This window comes from Delphinus delphis, chromosome 14 (genome assembly GCF_949987515.2).
Source record: "Delphinus delphis chromosome 14, mDelDel1.2, whole genome shotgun sequence".
NCBI lineage: Eukaryota > Metazoa > Chordata > Mammalia > Artiodactyla > Delphinidae > Delphinus > Delphinus delphis.
This window is the reverse complement of record NC_082696.1, coordinates 75,395,161-75,417,597: the sequence shown is the minus strand read 5'-3', so window position 1 is coordinate 75,417,597 and position 22,437 is coordinate 75,395,161. Positions and strand designations below refer to the sequence as shown.

Here is a 22,437-nt window from a genome sequence, read left to right as displayed (position 1 = left end):
TCTGGATGTCAGGTACCACCTTCAAAGCACTCCATACGTGGTCTCAGCTCTCAGTGCACATCTTCTATTTTGTTTCTGAGGTGTCTTTTGTTGCTGCTGTGTTGTCTGAGGTTTTGTAAAATGGCCTCTTGAAAATAACATGTCAGCCATATCTTTTTCATGTGAACATTTTTCATGAGGTCTATGTGTTTCCTGTTAAAATTACTCCTGGATATATAGAGGTTTTTATATGCTCTCTCCTTTGTATATTTTGAGTCAGGAGACTACCTGAAGATGTGACCACTTTTAGCAGATGGCGTTTCCCAGAAAAACAAACATGGAGAAGCAAACAGTTCCCCAGAGGCAGCGTGTTTCACAGGTGAAATTCCCTTCTTGGCCTCTGCTCCCGTGTACCTCATTCTTTTTTTTGTTGTTAATTTTTTTTTTTTTTTTTTTTGCGGTACGCGGGCCTCTCACTGTTGGGGCCTCTCCCGTTGAGCACAGGCTCCGGACGCGCAGGCTCAGCGGCCATGGCTCACGGGCCCAGCCGCTCCGCGGCATGTGGGATCCTCCCGGACCGGGGCACGAACCCGTGTCCCCTGCACCAGCAGGCGGACCCCCAACCACTGCGCCACCAGGGAAGCCCTGTTGTTGTTAATTTTTATTTTATATTGGAGTATAGTGGATTAACAATGTTGTGTTAGTTTTAGGTGTACAGCACAGTGATTCAGTTATACATATACATGTGTCTATTCTTTTTCAAATTCTTTCCCCATTTATGTTATTATGGAATATCGGGCAGAGTTCCCTGGGCTACACAGCAGGTTATCTGTTTTAAATACAGCAGTGTGTACATGTCCATCCCAAACTCCCTAATCTATCCCTTCCCCTCACCCTTCCGTGTACATCATTCTTGTTCCTTGTTTTGACCCATCTCTGGGCCCTGCCACCTCATGGGGACTTGACTTCCATTCCTTGCAGTCCTGACCTCTGACCTGACTGGCTCTGCACTCTTGCAGTGACAGTCCTTCTCCTGCTGCTGTATGGTTTATTTCACCGGCGTTTCCCTTCTCCTTGGGGCAGCTCGCTGAAACGGTCAGTATATGCCTGACCCACAGAAACTGGCTCCTCCCAGCCAGCTGAGAATGTGTCTCTCAACTGGGAAAAAACAAGGTCGGAACAGATATCCTAACGAAGGATATCTCTCATACTTGAACAAGAAAGAGAAACCATCCCCAGTAATAACTAGGGGTCGGCATTTTTTCCAATGGAAATAGAAACTCTTTAGAAATATAATTGGCTAATAAAAAAGTTTTTTGCTTAAGTGATTTTTAGAGCTTATTTTCCAGGGATCTTAGTCTTTGGCCAGATTCAGCCAAAGCTCACAAAGTTTAAAGCTTGTGAAAGTAGACGTGATGACAATGCTTTAGAATATGACATTGCCATTGGGAAGGAAAGAAAACAACAACAACAACAAACCAGCAACTCCTGACATCTGAGAACTCGTCTATGTTCACCGCTAGCCTATGTTTTTCTCATGTTAGAAATAAACAATCTCAAAGAACACCAGCCTCAGACAAGGTTACTCTGAGATCATCATAAAATGAGGCCAAAACAATATCTATTTTGGACTCTACTACCAGCCAAATATAAAATATCCCCCATTTCCAGCTAATATGAGTGACTGCTGCTTTTTTATAAATTACAGCTTTATCCCAATAAATCTTACCTATAGTATAAATAAATACACTTCAAAAATAAAATAAATTTAAAATCTGACAGATAAGATATATTGAGATACCCAATCATAGAATCATCACTCCAGCTTCCTGTCAACATCCAAATCCAGCCTCAAAAATGATTCACAGATAATACTGTTATAAATTTTTACTTTTTTCTAAAACATAATAATATATAAATATTAATAGATTAACAATAATATAAATCTTATAAAAAGGAGAGTAAATCAGTTCCAAACCTCATCCCACTAATTGAATTATAGTTTTCTCTTGCTTCCTAGCAGCCCACATCTATATTCATATAGAATTTTAATTATCTTATGCTATACAACTATATAAGTATAAGTCAACATCTTCAAAAGAGTCGAGCATGTGGTGTTACCAATTAAAAAACAGAAATGTTGCATAATAGATAAAAATCTAATCAGGGCTGGATACCTATTTATTGTAGAACCCCACTTTTAGAGATTGTTTAACTTTGGTTCTTTATAAAGACAATAAAGAAATTCATGGCCATTAAAAATGGAATGACAAGTAGTATACAATTAATCCAATTTAACATGTAAAACTTTAAATGAATAATGGTGGAGTCTGATATTAATTTCCAACTCCTTCCCACTAAGGCCATAGTGAAAACCTTTGGTCAAACGAGGCAGAGAAATATCTCCATTCGGCCTAATTTCCTTTTCTGTATGGACTACATCTTGCCTCCGGGTGTGCATATAGATACTACTTTCCTCTTTCAAAGCCTTTGTTATTTGCCGAAAATGGTCTGTCTCTAAATCTGCAATTATACAAAGATCCTTTTAAAGGCAGATATTTGTTGTCAATGATATTCCTAAAGAGGTCATTATCATTGGAAAATCCCTACCCCTAGTTGCTTATTACTGGGGAGGTTTCTTCTTCTTGATCCAGCACTAAACTATCCATTGTCTGATTATCTGTCTTACCTGTGTTCTTCCCTGGCTGTGGGACAGGATGGTGTTCCCTCTGCTTCCCCGTGGGTGGGTCCAGATTGCATCTCAGGTGAAACTGAACTCCTGCATTGTCCAGACTGCATCTCAGGTGAACTGAACAATAAGATATATACTATGTGACATCAATAAGCGTAGTCTGGGCACAGTATATCAGGCATTTTATTATCCAGCTTTTTAAAACCAAGTCACTCTTCTCATAGACCATAGAATTTAAGTGAAAATTTAATTTCATTTTTTTCTTTTTTTCCCTCTTAACAGTATAACATAAAGTTTCTATGTTTCTATAAAACCTTCACAAATATCATTTTAGTAGGGTTCTTAAAATATTTCATCTAATGAATATACAATAATTTAGTAAGACAATTCTCTATATTAGATATTTAAATCTTGCTACCAAATATTTGGAAGCTTGGTTCATATTAGAAGATAAACTCATTTTCTTCACATATGTGCTAAAACAGAAAGGTAAAAACAGTCACCATAAATGCCAAAATGTTTGTTTAGTTAGGCAAATTAAATAGGTAACTTTGGACATTGCAACAAAATTTAAAAGCATACTGATTTTTTATGGCAAAGAACAGCAGGAGTTGCCATTCCTGGTCAGAAAAAGACTTGCTTCCATAAGCCTGGTAAATAATTGGTGATTCAATGACTGACTCACAGATTGAATACAAAACAGCTACTTTACCAGAAGTTGAGAACTTTGTGGGAGGAAAGAGACAGGAGCAAGGAGAGGAAAGAATGGAGAGGGAAAGAGACAGGAAAAGATGGAGAAGAGAGAAGACAGCTGCATCTACCTTCAAGCAGTTACCCAGTTAGAAATTCTCCAAGGTTTGCTTCCTGGAGCCTTGTGTTTAAATTTCAGAACTACCTTCACAGACACATCTACAGACATTCTTTAACCTCCCTTTTTGTCATTCATTCTAACTATCCTTTTGTCACATTTATACACCTTACTTAACTTTTTTAAAGTTTTCTTTTCAAAATAATGTTAAAATTTCACCTAGTTTTTCAACTCCATTTCAACTCCATTACATTGAGTAAATGACTATTTGATAAAAGCCTCTAATAAACTCTCCTCTTAGAAAGCAACATGTTTTTTTCCTAAATGAAAGCTACGAGCCTAACAACATCTTTGTAAGGCTCCAATAGGGTTATATGAAATGAGCTCCTTCTTTTGGACACATTCCAAACACTTTGCTTCTGTTTACTTAGATTTGTTGTAACTCTTTCTCTTTCAAGGCCATTCTTTTTACCTCTCAAATTCAAGATTGAGAAGCCCTCTCAGTGCAGGTGAGGATGACCAGGTAATTGTGTAGGACCGAGTCACAAAGTGGGGTGGTTAACACTTCCCTTGCCTTCTGCACGGGGCAGCCTTTCCTCAAAGTTGTTGCCAGTTAACAAGGCAGTGGCACTGTTCTGCTATTTTTTTTTTTAATTAATGACATTTCTCAACTGTTCTGACAGCATAACAGAAAACTCAGTTAATGGATTTGGATACCTTTTGACATTGATTATAAGTTGTGTGACTGGGACTTTCTTTTATAAGTCCCTTGAAAAGTTGGATATTAATCTTTTCAGCTAACTTGCTTTATGTTACATTGTTAGCAATCAATCAGGCTTGTAATTGACTTTTATAACAATTCTAATACTCATATGACTTTAAGGATGATTGAGCCCACTTTTGTTCTAGCTTCTTCATTGAATATCAGATAACCCAGAAAGACTATAAGTCATAATTTTAAGAAGCTTAAAGTAAAAACCTCTCTAAACTAAAACATTAAAATTGACAAAATGGGCAAAACTTTAAATCATAATAAGCACTAAAAATTGTCTTAAATATGTACCATGTTAATAAGTCAAATTTTTTTTTAAATTATATGCCTTTTATGAGTATACACACATACACAAATATATATTCTCTAATGTATCAGCAACCACATCTAATAGATATTGTCCTCAAAAACTAATATTCATCAACAAATGCTTTGAAAGCCATTTGAGGATTGAATAGTTCTATGTGTTGTTTTTGTTAAAACCAGAAACTTATTTCACAGCAACTTCTACCTCTTCCATTATTTGCAGAATACTAATAATTTTTCCAAGAGCCTTTTATGAGCAAGGAGAAGCAAATCATTTTCTCATTATTTCAAACAAATCAAATTTCTAATTATAAAACAGGATACATACAATTATATAACTGAAGAGTAAGATAGTTTGGGTAGAGTTGCTATTTAATAAAAACTTTTTAGACTTATATTTTATACCATTAATTATGAGTAAGTATTAAATTTGTAGGGATGATGAGTCCAGATAAATTGGGGAGAGGAAATCTGATTGTCTGAATTTTAATTTCTCAAGGAAATGAAAAACAAAAATAAGTATTTATTTTTGGAAAAAATTTATAATAGTTGGGAAAATGAGTTATCCCCACACTTTATTCCCTAAATCGATGTACTAAAAGTGGATGCAAGAGCAGTTCATGCGTAAATTTCTTGATTCATCCTTCTATTTCCCAGTCCAAATTCAACTTATACATTCCTTTGTACATACTTACTTATATAACCATAAGGTCCTTGTACCTGAACAACAGAAAATCCAGGCTTCATAAACCGAGGCAATGAGGCAAAAGTAGAGATCTACTTTAAATTTCACCCATGGATATAGATACATTTTAGCATGGCAGCTCTCTGGCAAGCTCAAAGTTTGCAGGCATATAAAATTACTTCCTCTGCCCTTTGCCAAAATGTACTTGCAGTAAGTGTGGTTGAGGAGTTTGGGGACAACAGATAGGATGGAGTATGAAATGGACAATAGAACTGTTAAGTAGAAATGTTTTTATCACTCTCTACAGGAAAAATGATCTTGGTAACTGATGTAAGTTGTGAACTATGAAACCGAAGCCACCAGATGTTTAGGGTTCTGTCATCTCAACTGTCCTACTGTGGACTAGATACAATGCTATGTTTTTGGATAACTTCAGTAGAATCATAGAGCTAGAGAAGACTTCCTAACTTCTTGAGATATTTCAAAGCAAAAAAATCTACTTCGAAATAATCGATTTATATTATTCTCTTGAAGATTTTTAGGAATTATCACTTTTGCCTCCATTGAATTTAAATTCTACTATTTACCCAAAATATATGTCAGAAACATACACTTTCCCTCCTTTTGTTGAATTCTTTCACCATTTTGAGTACAGGCTGGAGTAAAGAGATTATTATGTTCAAGTATAGTTAATGGTTACAGCATTTCAGTCCAATTGCCTTATTTGATTCTTCCTGAATTTGTTTTAAAATTTTATTTATTTTTTTATACAGCAGGTTCTTATTGGTCATCGATTTTATACACATCAGTGTATACATGTCAATCCCAATCTCCCAATTCATCACACACCAACCCCACCTGCTGCTGCTTTCCCCCTTTGGTGTCCGTAAGTTTGTTCTCTACATCTGTGTCTCAATTTCTGCCCTGAAAACCGGTTCATCTGTACCATTTTCTAGGTTCCACATATATGTGATAATATGCGATATTTTTCTCTTTCTGACTTACTTCACTCTGTATGACAGTCTCTAGATTCATCCACGTCTCTAAAAATGACCCAATTTCGTTCCTTTTTATGGCTGAATAATATTCCATTGTATGTATGTACCACATCTTCTTTATACATTTGTCTGTCGATGGGCATTTAGATTGCTTCCATGACCTGGTTATTGTAAATAGTGCTGCAATGAACATTGGGGTGCATGTGTCTTTTTGAATTATGGTTTTCTCTGGGTATATGCCCAGGAGTGGAATTGCTGGGTCATATGGTAATTCTATTTTTAGTTTTTTAAGGAACCACCATACAGTTCTCCATAGTGGCTGTATCAATTTACATTCCCACCAACAGTGCAAGAGGGTACCCTTTTCTCCACACCCTCTCCAGCATTTGTTTGTAGATTTTCTGATGATGCCTATGCTAACTGCTGTGAGGTGATGCCTCACTGTAGTTTTGATTTGCATTTCTCTAATCATTAGTGATGTTGAGCAGCTTTTCATGTGCTTCTTGGCCATCTGTATGTCTTCTTTGGAGAAATGTCTATTTAGGTGTTCTGCCCATTTTTTGATTAGGTTGTTTGTTTTTTTAATGTTGAGCTGCATGAGCTATTTATATATTTTGGAGATTAATCCTTTGTCCATTGATTCGTTTGCAAATATATTTCCCCACTCTGAGGGTTGTCTTTTCATCTTGTTTGTAGTTTCCTTTGCTTTGCAAAAGCTTTTAAGTTTCATTAGGTTCCATTTGTTTATTTTTGTTTTTATTTCCATTACTCTAGGAGGTGGATCAAAAAAGATGTTGCTGTGATTTATGTCAGAGTGTCCTTCCTATGTTTTCCTCTAAAAGTTTTATAGTGTCTGGTCTTACATGTAGGGCTCTAATCCATTTTGAGTTTATCTTTGTGTATGGTGTTAGGGCGAGTTCTAATTTCATTTTTTTTACATGTAGCTGTCCAGTTTTCCCAGCACCACTTATTGAAGGGACTATCTTTTCTCCATTGTATATCCTTGCCCCCTTTGTCATAGGTTAGTTGACCATCTGGGCTTTCTATCCTTTTCCATTGATCTATACTCCTGTTTTTGTGCCAGTACCATATTGTCTTGATTACTGGAGCTTTGTAGTATAGTCTGATGTCAGGGAGTCTGATTCCTCCAGCTCCGTTTTTATCCCTCAACACTGCTTTGGATAGTTGTGGTCTCTGGTGTCTGCATACAAATTTTAAGATTTTTTGTTCTAGTTCTGTAAAAAATTCCATTGGTAATTTGATAGAGATTGTGTTGAATCTGTAGATTGCTTTGGGTAATATAGTCATTTTCACAATATTGATTCTTCCAATCCAAGAACGTGGTATATCTCTCTATCTGTTGGTATCATCTTTAATTTCTTTCATCAGTGTCTTATAGTTTTCTGCATACACGTCTTTTGTCTCCCTAGGTAGGTTTATTCCTAGGTATTTTATCCTTTTTGTTGCAATGGTAAATGGGGGTGTTTCCTTAATTTCTCTTTCAGATTTTTCATCATTAGTGTATAGGAATATAAGAGATTTCTGTGCATTAATTTTGTATCCTGCAACTTTACCAAATTCATTGATTAGCTCTAGTAGTTTTCTGGTGGCATCTTTAGGATTCTCTATGTATAGTATCATGTCAGCTGCAAACAGTGACAGCTTTAATTCTTCTTTTCCAATTTGTATTCTTTTATTTCTTTTTCTTCTCTGATTGCCACTGCTAGGACTTCCAAAACTGTGTTAAATAATAGTGGTGAGAGTGGACATCCTTGTCTTGTTCCTGATCTTAGAGGAAATGCTTTCAGTTTTTCACTATTGAGAATGATGTTTGCTGTGGGTTTGTCATATATGGCCTTTATTATGTTGAGGTAGGTTCCCTCTATGCCCACTTTCTGGAGAGTTTTTGTGTTGAATTTTGTCGAAAGCTTTCTCTGCATCTATTGAGAGGATCATATGGTTTTTATTCTTCAATTTGTTAATATGGTGTATCACATTGATTGATTTGCCTATATTGAAGAATCCTTCCATTGCTGGGATAAATCTCACTTGATCATGGTGTATGATCCTTTTAATGGGTTGTTGGATTCTGTTTGCTAGTATTTTGTTGAGGATTTTTGCATCTATATTCATCAGTGATATTGGTCTGTAATTTTCTGTTTTTGTAGTATCTTTGTCTGGTTTTGGTATCAGGGTGATGTTGGCCTCATAGAATGAGTTTGGGAGTGTTCCTTCCTCTGCAATTTTTTGGAAGAGATTGAGAAGGATGGGTGTTAGCTCTTCTCTAAATGTTTGATAGAATTCACCTGTGAAGGCATCCGGTCCTGGACTTTTGTTGGAAGATTTTTAATTACAGTTTCAATTTCATTACTTGTAATTGGTCTGTTCATATTTTCTATTTCTTCCTGGTTCAATCTTGGAAGGTTATACATTTCTAAGAATTTGTCCATTTCTTCCGGGTTGTCCATTTTATTGGCATAGATTGCTTGTAGTAGTCTCTTAGGATGCTTTGTATTTCTGCAGTGTCTATTTTAACTTCTCCTTTTTCATTTCTAATTTTATTGATTTGAGTCCTCTCCCTCTTTTTCTTGATGAGTCTGGCTAATGGTTTATCAATTTTATTTATCTTCTCAAAGAACAAGCTTTTAGTTTTATTGATCTTTGCTGTTGTTTTCTTTGTTTCTATTTCATTTATTTCTGCTCTGATCTTTATGATTTCTTTCCTACTGCTAACTTCGGGTTTTGTTTGTTCTTCTTTCTCTAGTTCCTTTAGGTATAAGGTTAGATTGTTTATTTGAGATTTTTCTTGTTTCTTGAGGTAGTCTATATAGCTGTAAACCCCCCCCCCCCCCTTAGAACTGCTTTTGCTGCAACCCATAGGTTTTGGTTCATCGTGTTTTCATTATCATTTGTCTCTAGGTATTTTTTGATTTCCTCTTTGATTACTTCAGTGATCTCTTGGTTATTCAGTAATGTTTTGTTTAGCCTCCATGTGTTTGTGTATTTTACGTTTTTTTCCATGTAACTGATTTCTAATTTCATAGTGTTGTGGTCAGAAAAGATGGTTGATATGATTTCAATTTTCTTAAATTTACTGAGGCTTGATTTCTGACCCAAGATGTGATCTACGTTGGAGAATGTTCTGTGCGCACTTGAGAAGAAAGTGTAATCTGTTGTTTTTGGATGGAATGTCATACAAATATCAATTAAATCTATCTGGTCTACTGTGTCATTTAAAGCTTGTCTTTCCTTATTAATTTTCTGATTGGATGATCTGTCCATTGGTGTAAGTGAGGTGTTAAAGTCCCCCACTATTATTGTGTTACTGTCAATTTCCTCTTTTATAGCTGGTAGCAGTTGCCTTATGTATGGAAGTGCTCCTATACTGGGTGCATATATATTTATAATTGTTATATCTTCTTCTTGGATTAATCCCTTGACCATTATGTAGTGTCCTTCCTTGTCTCTTGTAACATTCTTTATTTTAAAGTCTATTTTATCTGATATGAGTATTGCTACTCAGGCTTTTTTTTTTTAACATCTTTATTCGAGTACACTTGCTTTACAATGTTGTGTTACTTTCTGCTGTATAACAAAGTGAATCAGCTATACGTATACATATATCCCCATATGCCCTCCCTCTTGTGTCTCCCTCCCACCCTCCCTATCCCACACCTCTAGGTGGTCACAAAGCACGGAGCTGATCTCCCTGTGCTATGCAGCTGCTTCCCACTAGCTATCTATTTTACGTTTGGTAGTGTATATGTGTCAATGTTACTCTCTCACTTCATCCCAGCTTACCCTTCCCCCTCCCTGTGTCCTCAAGTCCATTCTCTACATCTGTATCTTTATTCTTGTCCTGCGGCTACTTTCATCAGAACCTTTTTTTTTTTTTTTTAGATTCCATATATATGTGTTAGCATATGGTATTTGTTTTTCTCTTTCTGACTTACTTCACTCTGTATGACAGACTCTATGTCTATCCACTAGAGGAGAACAAACTTTACAATACATTCAGTTTGGGAGATACAGAATTTGAGATACTTATGGTCTAATTGGGTGCTTAATGCAGTATGCAGCTAGTATACCAGTTGGATAAACAGATGTGTATTACATTGTGAAAGATCAGTGTTAAAATATATAGCTAACCAATAGCAAGATTCATCTAGTCAGTATTAGGAGCTAATAATATATTGAATGTTGGGTTGAATCCAGGTATTACATTTTTTTAAAGCTCTTCATCCTAATTCTATGTGCCATCAGAGCTGGGACCTGGCTGAGGGGCCAGCAGTGTCCTAGGAGCATGAATGGATTAGGAGAAGGCAGAGGAGGGAGGGATGGCCTGTGGAACCCAGACCTCCTGATAGGAGAGAAGTTGATGAAGGCAACGGAATAATGAGATGTAGGTGATGGAATGATGAGATGCTCTTAATGAACTCTTCATCCGAACTCTAGGTATTTATAATTTTAAAGCAAAATAGTCATAGATATTCATAGCCCCCTCCTTTCCAAGCTTCCATTTTTTTAAATAAGAAAAATATGTAAGAAACCCCAATAATTATGTAATCCCTGATAAGTATTTTTCCTTCCAAAATTGGTTGTCTCATTGGTAGGTACTTGATAATGACACAAGATTTATTCTACTCATTTTTGGTATTTTTGAAAACCAAGAATACCATTTTATCCTATTAGGATAAAGAAAACAGATATGATTCATTTAAATTTGCTCCCATTTCCTCAATGTAAATGAAATGTCTATATATAAAAGCATATTGGTTTGCAAATAACATGTCCTATAATAATATCTGTTTTAAAATTAGATCTGTCTTGGGAATTCCCTGGTGGTCCAGGGGTTAGGACTCAGTGCATTCACTGCCGAGGGCCTGGGTTTGATCCCTGGTCAGGGAACTTAGATCACACAAGCCGCACGGCGCAATTAGGTCTGTCTCAAAGCTTCTCTTAGAATTAGATCCTTATCAACTTCGGTGGCCTCATCAGAGCTGTGAATAAGGACAGAACAGCAGTTCAAGAGTCTCCCAAGCAGACAACCAAGGGAGGAAAATCAAAAGGCCATATATGTGGACACTTGGGCTTCTCTAGCATCTGTCCTGAATTTCTAGAGTGAAATTATTTTTGTTTTTGTTGCTATTATTGAGATTTTTCTTTGCATTTTGAGAAAAGTGATCCTCTTTTACCCTTTCCTTTACTCCCCTCCTCTCCTTTCCTTCCTCCCTCCCTCTCTCCCTCCTTCCCTCTTCCTTCCTTCCTTCTTTCCTTCCTTCCCTTCTTCCTTCCTTCCTCCCTCCTTTTCTCCTTCTGCTTCCAGATGATCCATCCTAGGTGAGAGACAGGGTGACCTGCACCATGGATAGTAACAAGATTTCTTTACCCCCCTCACTGTTTGATTCTTTCCCCTAGACATAATATTTGGGAGAGCAGGGATTTCATTTTGTATCCTTCATAGATCACAGTCCTGACATACAGCACTGTCTCACAGTATAAGAAGAATTAGTTGGTTGAATGAATCAGGGAATGAATGCCCACCTCTGATCTTGATTCAGAAGCAGCCTTCAAAATAGATAGATAGTTAATGCTCTACCCTGGCCAAACCCAAGTTTTACTTATCTCAAAAAGCCTTTAACTTTTATCTTACCTTCATTTGAACTTCTTTAAGGTGCTTTATAATAGAGAGTTGATGCTTCCAATGTGCATGGAATTAATCCCATCCTTTCTAGACATGCATCAGCTCTCAAGACAATGAAGCCCTATTTCAGTGAATGGCTTTGTCTACTGTGCTAGCAGCCTTCACCCTTAAAACAAATCAATGCTCCTCTAAAGAGGGAGAACACTATTTTTCACTGTTAGTCAGGTATATGCATCACTGGCCTGAACATCCTCCTGACTAGCGATTGGTTATAAATGATGACAACTCCTTACAGAAGTGCAGTGAAGCAGCAGGAGGGGAGGGGCTTGTCTCTGCAGCAGTTTTCAGCGGGACATTTCTTCACCATGTTCCAAACTGCCCACCCCACTTCCCCAAATACCTGCGTTTAAAACAGCTGAAAGTGAAAAGACATAAATATTTTTTTAAAATTTTATTGAAGTACAGTTGCTTTACAATGCTGTGTTAATTTCTACTGTATAGCAAAGTGATTCAGTTATATATATATTCTTTTTCATATTCTTTTCCATTATGGTTTATCACAGGACATTGAATGTGTTCCCTGTGCTGTACAGTAGGACCTTGTTGTTCATCCATCCTATATATAATAGTTTGCATCTGCTAACCCCAAACTCTCAATCCTCCCCTCCCACACTCCCTTCCCCCTTGGCAATCACAAGTCTGTTCTCTATGTCTGTATGTTTCTGTTTCGTAGATATGTTCATTTGTGTCGTATTTTAGGTTCCACATATAAGTGATATCATATGGTATTTGTCTTTCTCTTTCTGACTTACTTCACTTAGTATGATAATCTCTAGGTCCATCCCTGTTCCTGCAAATGGCATTATTTCATTCTAAAAAAACATAAATCTTTCTTCACTCAAGACCACTTGACTCTCTCTGGATGGATGAGAGGCGAGCCCCAGCTCCAGCACAGACATTGTGGAATAAGCCAGGAATGTGCCTGACACTGCTGTTCAGACTGAGCCCAGGTCCCTCTGGATTTGTGCTCATGGCCAAGAAGTAGACAATATTCCAAGCAGATAGCTGCCTGGGAATAAAATGCCACCTGTCACAAGTTAAACAAAAATGCATCTCTCACCTGTCCTTGAAATACATTACTATAGCACAAAGTCAGGAAACACTCAAGAGTTACTTTGATTATGAACCCAAGAGAATTTCAACAAGGCCTTTACCACAATAATGGGATTTATTTTTCCTGAAGCAGAAGGAGTATACTGAACGAAAATATACTTTTTTGGGCAATGAGGAGAGTATTTAAGGATCAAGAATATTATGACCATATGCCTTTTGGCCAAAATTTTATAGTTGATGTGTTGGAGTGAAACCCTAAGGCTGTAGCAATCAATCCCCAAAGTCACAAAATAAATAAAAAGAAGCATTCTTTTATTAAACTTTTATAATTGAGAATTTTACCAAGAATGGACAAAGCTTTGAAAGCCAAGCTTCACATGATTTTTAAAACTTAACTGATGCCTATTTAGCTCTTTGTCTAATTGTAAAATATAACCAATCTATATACAAGGAAAATCTGAACAAAATCATTACCATCTGTGTTTAATGTTTAGAAGGTTGTTTTTCCCTTTATATTTAATTCAGGTTTACAACCTCAAAGATTATTCATTATGAATTTTACCTTTAATGTATTCTTCAGAATTGTGCACCTGTGATACCTAATAAATTTATGCACAATAATAACACTTAACAATTATATGAAGCTTTTCATCTTCAAAGCATATTATGCACATTAGGAAATTCATCATTTCCTAATGAGGAAGGTAAATATTGTTATCTCCATTTTACAGATAGAGAAACTTAAAGAGACAAGCCATCCATAGGCGTAATTAGAAGGGAGCTTTAACTTTGTGTATGGGGTAGGGTTATGCAATATTTATATTCTATTTTAAAATTTATAAAACTAAGAGAGCACTAAACTATTATCTCGAAATTTTTCTATACCTGAGTCCCTACCCTTACCCCAAATGCACACACATATTCTCCAAATACAGTGTAAAGTTTAAAAATAAATTAGAGATAATTTATCTATATACCAACTCAACTTCCTCATAGTTTTTAAGCAGGTTCTATACTGTAAAAAAAAAAAAAATTACTCACTATACTTTGTGGTAAGAGGGCTGACTTGTGCCTTGCTTCTTGCACTTAACCTATCAAATTGTTAAGAAGTTTCTTCTTCATGAGTTTTTATGGAAAACTGAGGATCCTTATGTTTTAATAGGTTGTCTATTGAGACCCATTCTCAATGCAATGATTTGTATTGCGTAACTTCAACGTTCACGGCACTATGCAGCTATTTATACATTCTGTTTTAGTCTCAATATTATTTAAAGCATGTAAACGCAGCTGTTTTCCAGTCATGTCTGCTTATCAACATATGTCATTCATGTTCACCACGATACTGAATCCATTGTTATGACACTAACATGAATTTACAGAAGATGCCATGACCTGTTGAAATGGTTGTGTTGAGAAACATGGCCTTGGAGCCCAAATTAACATTTAATTGCAAGAAAAGATCACCACTGTCTTAGGAACGAACTCCAGTAAAGAGATTTATGTGCAGGTTTTATCAGAGACTGTTCATCAGAGGGAAAAATACCCATGAGGGAGCAAAGGAAACAGGATTGGGTTGAGGGAGAAGCTGGAATGTAATGCAGTAACAGTAGAGACTAAGGGATGACTTGAAGCTGGGATGGACCTTTAATATTGTTCCAATTCTGGGCAAGGACGCTGGGTCATGCATCCCCGAACCAACCAGTCATAGGATTCTGGATGCCCCTGCGGCAGAAGCATAATCTGGGTTAGGCAACTTCCTTCAGTCAGAGGGAAACTTCCAGAGAGGAAATCAATGCTGAGCTATCAGTGGCCAACAACATCCTCTACACTAATGCATTAGGTATCAAGGTAAGAAGCAACCTTTGCTCTAATTCCCTAGCCCAGAGATAAAGCCTGGGATCCAGTAACACTCTCATGATGTCTGTGTCAATGCAGCCTTTAAAGTTGTCTGATAAGAGAAGGTGTGAAAAGATTGGGAGGGTGGGCACCCAGAATATATGCAGAACACAGGGGAACATGCTTCTACACAAAATGATTGCTAAATCTCTCTCCTCAACACACTGGGAAGATACAGTTAATTTACTGGCCAAAGGAACCATGACCAAGACGTTGATCCCAAAGGGCTGAAGCAGGAATAAGTTTTTCCACAGAGTTACTTTGAAAAAATATTCCCAGAAATTTAAAGCTGAGACAAAAATAATGATCATGTAGCATCAAACACAGGGAAAGCAAGACTAAAAATGAAGTCCTGGAGACAGGAGCAAGCAGGAAAAAATTCAGGAGCTGAATGAAATTAAAAATGAACTAGAACAACTGGAGAGAAAAGAATATAACCCTGGCAAAGGGTCATGAACAGTTTCGGAGTAGCTTCAGACTAGCCTTATTGGACATTGAGCATAGGTTGTGGTACAGGGTTCGGGCAGAAAGTTATGGGATAGACTTTTATGGAAGAGGGCCAGTATGTGCAAAAGAAGGCCCTTACTTGCTGAGCACTCATCAACCTATACGCTTCACCCAGGAAGTACGAAATGCCAACGATATGAAAAAGAAGGGCACGTTCAAACACGTAATGAGAGGGTAGGGAGGAGAAGTGAAGTGAAGATGGACAATCATCTTGCTGTTTTTATGAAACCATTCTCCTCTGTCATCGAGAAATCTGTAGATGGAATCTGGGTGCCTGGATAAAATTAGGATAAACAGCTCTGTTCCTTAATCTCCTAAAGGAAGCAGAATATTCACATCTCATTGATAAGCCTTCTGTCTTTTCAGGAGGTCAGCAGAGAGATTTCTGCATTTGGTTTTCTTCAAAAATGTTAGACCTTTTAAATTGCTTTGATAGAGTATATGCTCTGAAGCTTAGTACAAAGAAAGCAATTGCTCAAAGAAGTCGAACTAAAGGATCTGTTACAAGGAGTGTGTAAATGAGTTTTCGGTGGTTTAAAGAGGTCATTCCGTGGGACCTGTTATAGGCTCTTACAGGGCTCAGAGAATTTACTAAAGTAGGAAGGTATTTCAAACACTAGTTCCCATTAAATTGATACTTTATTCAGTGCATTTGACCTCTGAGCTTGACAATGATTCTTTATAAGTGGACCGTAAAGTGCCATCTGTAGCATAAAATATAAGTATGTGGGTGTTACAAAAGCATTTGCTGTCTTTGTGTGGGATGGCTCTGGGCGGAGCTCACTACCCACAGGAGCTTTCATCTGTGAGGCACAGTTCCTGGCAAGGGCAGTCTCAGAGTTACCTTCAATAGACATGAACAGTGAAGTAAATGTGCGCTCTTTGTTCGGAGTTTAGTGGACAAGTAGTATATGGCCAAAGTTCCCGGCACAGTTTGTCTCAGCCCTCTGTTTCTAAGCCTCAGCAACGAAGCCTGGAACTGAAATAATTGGAGAATATTCTAGTTTTCAGGCACAGCAGAGCGGATGAAGTAGACCACATATATTAAAAATGAACTAAGGTAGCAGATAACACTACTCTTCAAAGATGCAGCAGGTTGGAGGAAATAGTGGATGCAAACTTAAAGCGAATATTCAGTAAGATGCATTTATGGGAATTTTGATTTATTAGGAATAGCAAGTTCTTATTATGCAGTGGAAAAATTAATCAAGTCATAAAATTTCATAGCTGGAAGAGGCTTTCAAGATGGCCTTGTTCTCTTTTTCCTAATAAAGAAACTGAAATGCAAAGAAGTAAATTGATTTGCCCAGGGTATCTCAGCTTGTTAGAGGCTGGCTTGGAACTAGAAAGCAGGTTTTCTAGACCCTTCCAGTCGGGGTCTAGAACCCTGACTTGACCCCTCACTAGAAGAACTGCCTGTAAGGCTGTAACTAATAAGGGAATCAGGTCTCCAGGTTTGCTTTATCTCAATCCCAGTCATTGATGAGCACACGTGCATTTACTGGGATTGAATCATTACAAACTTATTAAGAATATATAAAGTTTACAATGTCTTACCAAAGTAAGAACAGATGCTCTTATTGACATAAATTCCCTAAAGTCAGGACCCCCACTGTATCCTCATCTGTCCTGTCACTGTGGCAGATTAAAAAGTGCTGAAAATTCTCTGACATTCTTCTCATCTGAAGGCAGGGTCTATGTCTCCTTCCATGAAACCAAGCTGTGCTGTGATTGCTTTGGCCAAGAGAATATCGCAGAATAACACCATGTCGGGTCTGTCCTACCTCAGACAGCTTCTCCCTTGGTCTTTAGAGCCCTGGGCCCCTTTATAAGAAGCACAACTACCCAGCTATGTTAGTTTGCCAGGGCTTCTGTAACAAAGAACTACAAACTGGGTGGCTTAAACAACAGAAATGTATTGTCTTACAGTTCTGGAGGCTACGAGTCCAAAATCAAGGTTTAGGCAGTGTTGGTTCCTTTCGAAGGCTGTGAGGGAAAATCTGTCCAGGGCTCTCTCCTTGGCCTATAGGTGGCCACCTTCTTCCTGTGTCTCTTCACATCATCTTCCCTGTATGCGGGTCTGTGTCTGAATTTCCCCTTCGTACAGTGACACCGGTCATATTACATTAGGGCCCAACCTAATGACCTCATTTTAACTTGATTACCTCTATAAAGACCCTGCCATCAAATAAGGTTACATTCTGAGATAATGGGGTAATTAGGACTTCAACATATGAATTAGGGAGACATAAAAAACCTGTAACACAAAATCCATAACAACAACTAAAGACAGATGGTATGGAGAGAGAGGACATCACTGAGCCCCACCTTTCACCCATCCTCAACAAGAAACCAAGCAGGCATGTGAGGGAAGACATTTTGGACTCTGCAGACCTTTCTAACAGTATATACCAACCTGCACTGATATCACAATAGGATTGTTTACTAACATCAGTTAGTATTAACACAATGCTTTCAGCACTATGTAATCTTATTCAACTAAAAGCTTATGTGAAAGTCATACTGATAAAAATTGAATGTTTATGGATAAAGTAGGGGCAGGTGGGGATCCTCTATATCAACACCCTTGTCATACTATCCTGTAGAAAATACCAGAAGACTTCAAATAAACCTCTGGTTTCCACACAGAAGCATTACTAGAGTAAATAGATGCTCTTGTTTGAGTTTTAAGAGGCTCTTTTCCTCCTCTCTAAAGGCTGGCTGACAGACATCACAGGAGAATTATATGCTAACTCCAAAAGAAAATATGGGTGACAATGATTTTGCAAGTGCCTTTATCCAGAGACTCCTGCTTTGAGATTATGGGGAACTTGCAAAATTAATCATCTCAAAGCAGGAGTCTGGATAAAAACTGGATTGGAGAATGTGACTCAGAGCTGAAAACAAAGTGGGGTACTTTTCTCCTCTTGCACTGAAGAAAAGACAGAGGGCCATAGAGGGCAAGTTCTAAGCTGACTTATTCACTCATCATGAAGAAGGACAAGCGGGCCTGTCAGGCTGGATGCAGAAAGCAAAAGAAGGTTGGAGAAGAGATGGATGTCTCTGCCAAAGGAAAAGTTCCTGGCCTCCCTATTGATCCATGACATTAAGGGAAAGAGGAGGTGTGAGGTCTGCTTTCTGCCCTTGACACCGTGGCTCCAGCCTCTGCTAACCTGGCCAAATGGATGTACTGATTCAGACAAGCCTGATTGGTGAGCTCCGCTTCTGGGAGAAAGACTGTATCCCCGTGTGGAGAAGGGGGCAGAAGTATACGTGCTCACACTCTTATCCTCAATGGAAACAGGAAAAATACGAAGAGGAAGGAGAAAATTTCCCCCAAGAGTTTGGCCCCAAGTAGCCTTAAAGGAGAGAATCGGTATTTGTTGAAAAGTGGGATGGATTCTGTTCTTTGTTAGAGGGGTAGGCAGGATTATGGCCCCCAAAGATGCACATGACTTGATCCCAGAGCCTGTGACTATATTATATTACATGGAAAAAGCGAAGTAACGTTACAGATGGAATTAAAGTTGCTAATTAGTTTACTGTAGAAAAGGGAGATTATCCTGGGTTATCCAAATGGGCCCTATGTAACCACGGGAGCTCTTAAAAGCAGAAGAGGGAGGCAGAACAGAGGAGGGAAATGGAGAGATGTAACACCCAAGGCTGACTATGCCAACCTTGAATCTGGAGGAAGGGGGCTCCTAAGGGCTGAATTGCACTCCCACCAAAGTTAATTGGTTGAAGTCCTAAGCCCCAGTACCTCAGAACATGACTACATTTGGAGGTAGGACTTTTCGAGAAGTAATTAAGTTAAACGTTGGTCATGAGGTGAGCCCTAATCCAGTATGACTGCTGTCCTCATAAGAGGAGATGAGGACACACACACACAAACACAGAAGGCAGACCGTGTGAACACAGAGGGACAAGGAGCCCATCTACAAGCCAAGGACAGAGGCTGCTGAAGGAATCGATCGTGCCAGTACCTCTTCTCAGACCTCCAGCCTCCAGAACTGTGAGAAAATAAAACTGTGTTGTTTAGGCCATCGATCTACATTACTTTGTTATGGTAGCCTTGGCAGACGAATACAGGGCAATGAGCTGAGGCATAAATGAACTCACCCCAGCCTCACGCCTCCTCCACACCTCACCCTAGACTTATTGCTAAAGGAAGGAAAAGAGGAAGAACCGCCAGCATGCCAAAATCACCCCTTGTGGGGAACAGCTCACAGAACATCAAAATTAGCACCAAAGCTCAAAGAAGTTCACAGAAGCCTCAAATCAGCGAAGTCAAGAGCGTGGGTGGAGGAAGAACACTGACACGGTTTCCTGTCATGCCTCAGTGCACGATGTGTATGGAATAGAATACTTGTACTTTCATCTTTTGACTAATATTAAGAAAAAGCTGAGCTATGAATGGGAGTGGGGGATGTGGGATGGGGAATGGGGGAAAGAAAAAAAAGAAAATAAAGGTTTTTAAAAAGAAGAAGCTGGAGAGGCCTTTGAGATGGCATAGGACTAAGACGTGGAGATCACCTTCCTTCCGACAAATACATCAGAAATACATCTACACGTGGAACAACTCCTACAGAACACCTACTGAATGCTGGCAGGAGACCTCAGACCTCCCAAAAGGCAAGAAACTCCCCACGTACCTGGGTAGGGCAAAAGAAAAAAGAAAAAACAGAGACAAAAGGATAGGGACGGGACCTGCACCAGTGGGAGGGAGCTGTGAAGGAGGAAAAGCTTCCACACACTAGGAAGCCCCTTCACTGGTGGAGATGGGGGGTGCGGGGGGGAAGCTTTGGAGACATGGAGGAGAGCACAGCAACAAGGGTGCAGAGGGAAAAGCAGAGAGATTTCCACACAGAGGATTGGTGCCGACCAGCACTGACCAGCCTGAGAGGCTTCTCTGCTAACCCGCCGGGGTGGTTGAAGGCTGGGAGCTCAGGCTTGGACTTTGGAGGTCAGAACCCAGGGAGAGGACTGGGGTTGGCTGCATGAACACAGCCTGAAAGGGGTTAGTGCATCACAGTTAGCTGGCAGGGAGTCCGGGAAAAACTCTGGACCTGCCTAAGAGTCAAGAGACCATTGTTTTGGGGTGTGTGAGGAGAGGGGATTCAGAGCGCTGCCTAAACGAGCTCCAGAGACGGGCGCGAGCTGCGGCGATCAGCGCGGACCCCAGAGATGGGCATGAAATGCTAAGGCTGCTGCTGCAGCCACCAAGGAGCCTGTGTGCAAGCACAGGTCACTATCTACACCTCCCATCCCAGGAGCCTGTGCAGCCTGTCACTGCCAGGGTCCTGTGATCCAGGGACAACTTCCCCGGGAGCACACACAGCGTGCCTCAGGCTCCTGCTACGTCATGACGGCCTCTGCCACTGCAGGCTCACCCTGCAATCCATACCCCTCCCTCTCACAGCCTGAGTGAGCCAGAGCCCCCTAATCAGCTGCTCCTTTAACCCTGTCCTGTCTCAGGAAATAACAGATGCCCTCAGGTGACCTACACACAGAGGCGGGGCCAAACCCCAAGGTGAAACCTAGTAGCCTGCGAACAAAGACGAGAAAGGGAAATTTCTCCCAGCAGCCTCAGGGGCAGCAGATTAAATCTCCACAGTCAACTTGATGTACCCTGCATCTCTGGAATACCTGAAAAGACAATGAATCATCTCAAAATTGAGGCAGTGGACTTTGGGAGCAACTGTAGACTTGGGGTTTGCTTTCTGCATCTAATTTGTTTCTGTTTTTATGTTTATCTTAGTCTAGTAATTAGAGTTTATTATCATTGGTAGATTTGTTTATTGATTTGGTTGTTCTCTTCCTTTATATATATATATTTTTTTTCCCTTTTCTATTTTTGTGAGTGTGTATGTGTATGCTTCTTTTTGTAATTTTGTTGGTATAGCTTTGCTTTTACCATATCTCCTTGGGTTCTGTCTGTACTTTTTTTTTTTTTGAGTATAGATTTTAGTGCTTGTTATCATTGGTGGATTTGTTTTTTGGTTTGGTTGCACTTTTCTATCTTTTTTTTTCTTTTTTAATTACTTTTTAATTTTTTATTATTAATAATTTTTTAAAATTAGTAACTTTATTTTATTTTTTCTTTCTTTCTGTTTTTTCTCCCATTTCTTCTGAGCTGTGTGGCTGACAGAGTCTTGGTGCTCCGGCCAGGTGTCAAGCCTGTGCTTCTGAGGTGGGAGAGCTAAGTTCAGGACATTGGTCCATCAGAGAGCTACTGGCTCCATGTAATATCAAATGGCAAAAGCTCTCCCAGAGATTTCCATCTCAATGCTAAGAGCCAGCTCCACTCAACGACCACCAAGCTACAGTGCTGGACACCCTATGCCAAACAACTAGCAAGACAGGAACACAACCCCACCCATTACCAGAGAGGCTGCCTAAAATCATAATAAGCTCACAGACACCCAAAACACACCACTGGACGAGGTCCTCCCCACTAGAAAGACAATATCAAGCCTCATCCACCAGAACACAGGCACCAGTGCCCTCTGCCAGAAAGCCTTCACAATGCACTGAACCAACCTTAACCATGGGGGCAGACATCAAAAACAACGGGAACTATGAACCTGCAGCCTGCGAAAAGGAGACCCCAAACACAGTAGGTTAAGCAAAATGAGAAGACAGAGAAATACACAGCAGAAGAAGGAGCAAGGTAAAAACCCACCAGACCAAACAAATGAAGAGAAAATACACAGTCTACCTGAAAAACAATTCAGAGTAATGAGAATAAAGATAATCCAAAATCTTGGAAACAGAATGGAGAAAATACAAGAAACGTTTAACAAGGACCTAGAAGAACTAAAGAGCAAACAAACAATGATGAACAACACAGTAAATGAAATTTAAAATACTCTAGAAGGAATCAATAGCAGAATAACTGAGGCAGAAGAACAGATAAGTGACCTGGAAGATAAAATAGTGGAAGTAACTACTGCAGAGCAGAATAAAGAAAAAAAGTATGAAAAGAATTGAGGACAGCCTCAGAGACCTCTGGGACAACACTAATGCATCAACATTTG

At 39.0% G+C, this 22,437-nt stretch overlaps 1 long non-coding RNA gene across 3 annotated transcripts in view; it reads right to left on the bottom strand.

Moving 5' to 3' along the window:
- Positions 1-2,351: 2,351 nt before the first annotated feature.
- Positions 2,352-22,437, bottom strand: part of LOC132437096 (uncharacterized) — a 459,886-nt gene continuing 439,800 nt past the window's right edge. For all 3 annotated transcript variants that reach the window (XR_009521959.1, XR_009521958.1, XR_009521960.1), the window contains one exon: positions 2,352-2,788. This is a non-coding gene — a long non-coding RNA (uncharacterized lncRNA). The remainder of the gene's footprint in view (positions 2,789-22,437) is intronic.